The following is a 2,144-nucleotide window of genomic DNA, read 5'->3' as shown; positions in this document are numbered from 1 at the left end:
CTTTTTTGATATTTCAGGAGTTACTCCAGGTGAGCTATTTCAAAGTACCAATGCTTCCCTCATTATCTTTTATTTGACTTAATTGGGGGCAGTGTAAGGAGTCTGTCCTTATTACGTCATCAGCCTGCAACGTCATCCCAGCCTAAAAAGCAGAGTGCCCTCCCACACGCTCTCTCTCCGTATTCTCTCTGTACTTCCTTTCCGCACGGTTCCATCCCTCCCTCCCTCCCTCCCTCCCTCCCTCCTTCCCTCCTTCCCTCCTTCCCTCCCTCCCTCCCTCCTTCTCTCTCTCTCTCTCTCTCTCTCTCTCTCTCTCTCTCTCTCTCTCTCTCTCCTTCCTCTTAATAAAGCTCTAAAAAGGTAACCATGGCTTATGATTCTTCCGCCACTGAGGCCAGCCATGATTGCTCATCCAACCCTTCAGGCAGGGTACTGAATTCTGAACATGGGCCCTCATATATGTCAGAAAAGTACTTTTCCACTGAAATATTTTTTCAAACCTCTTTCTACTTTTTATTTTGAGACAAGATCTTACTAAGTTGTTCAGATGGTTCTTTAACTTGTTCCACCGCCCAAATTAGCCTTCCTGTGGTCTTGTCAAAGCCTCAAGCTGAGGTCACAGGCTTAACCACCAGGATCAGCCCTTCTCTAACTTTTTTTTGGTCATTAACAGAAGATTTATTTATGTAAGAATAGAGTCATCCTTGCCAAACTTAACAGGGCATCTTTAAAGTTCGGTTCAATTTTCCTTCCTGGATAAGTCTTTCCTTTCTGTCCCTGTCTGTTTTGAAAATATAATACCAGATGATGAGGGGCCCGAATGCTGCCACAGCAGCTAAAAGTGAGTTCTTTGGAGTGGGTCTGAAGCTAGGATAAACATTTGTTGATTTTGCATAGGTCCAATAAATCAAGGCAGGGTCATCGATGTGCAATGTGCGTTTGGGGTCGTTGTACTGAAGCAGATATTTCCGTTTAAGCCGGGCCCTTATGCTCAAGCGCTCGACCTGAGCTTTCGGGTCTCTGGAGACATGTCATACTTGGCTGGTCGAGGGCACTGGGGAGAGTTACCAGGGGTGAAGGCTTATACTTGGAACCCGACATCTTGGCGACCTCTAATTTTTTTTTTTTAACTCTATAATGGTGCAGTGTAAATACTTGATCATTCTTTGTTTAATCTTAAATTGTTTCATATTTTAAATTTTTATGAAATAAAGAGAACTTTACTGTCATTTTACTGTTTAAAAAATCAAGTCAAAGGACTGAGAGATGGTGCAGTAAGTAAGAGGCACTTTGTACTCTTCCTGAGGATCCAAGTTCAGTTCCTAGAACCCACACTAGACAATTCACAACCTCCTGTAATTTAAGCTCCAGAGGAGTCTAAGCCCCCTTCTGGCCTCCACCAACATTTGCCCTTACGTGCTCATACTCACACACAGACAAGTGCACATAACACATCATTTAAAAATAAAATTAAATATTTTAAAAAGATAAAGTCAAATAAAATAGTAGAATATTTTAAATACTTCATTATCAGTAATATAATATGTACTTGGAAAAAATAATGACAGTTCAATTCAATCACATCTGAGGCTAAGATATGTTATACCTTTGCCTGTCTATTGATCAATGGGGGAAGGTGAAAAGTTGCACACTTATATCATCAATAATAGCTCTCTGTGTTGTAGATAAAAAGACAGGTCAAGCCGGGTGGTGGTGGCGGCGGTGCATGCCTTTAATCCCAGCACTCGGGAGGCAGAGGCAGGCGGATCTTTGTGAGTTCGAGGCCAGCCTGGCCTACAGAGTGAGGTCCAGGAAAAGCGCAAAGCTACACAGAGAAACCCTGTCTCGGAAAACCTAAAAAAAAAAAAAAGAAAAAGAAAAAAAAGAAAAAAAAAAAGAAAGAAAAAGACAGGTCAACTTTTCTTGACGTTTCCATGTATTAAATATTATCAGAATAAAATATTATTTAATGTAAAACTCAAATATTTAAGATACTAACCTTAACTATCATTATTCATGTTAATTAAACTTGCTAGCCAATCAAAATTAGAGATTGAAAGAATGGATTTTATTGTAATGTTTTAGCTATATATTCTACATAAGAGATTTACATATAGATCCCTAAATTTAGCTAGCCAGAAAGC

General features: G+C 39.9%; 1 pseudogene; it reads right to left on the bottom strand.

Moving 5' to 3' along the window:
* Window positions 1-713: 713 nt before the first annotated feature.
* On the bottom strand, window positions 714-1,101 carry LOC131896423 (NADH dehydrogenase [ubiquinone] 1 beta subcomplex subunit 4-like; annotated as a pseudogene).
* Window positions 1,102-2,144: the final 1,043 nt, after the last annotated feature.

This window comes from Peromyscus eremicus, chromosome 20 (assembly GCF_949786415.1).
Source record: "Peromyscus eremicus chromosome 20, PerEre_H2_v1, whole genome shotgun sequence".
Lineage (NCBI taxonomy): Eukaryota > Metazoa > Chordata > Mammalia > Rodentia > Cricetidae > Peromyscus > Peromyscus eremicus.
The sequence above is the reverse complement of the archived record's forward strand: the minus strand, read 5'-3'. Positions and strand labels throughout refer to the sequence as shown.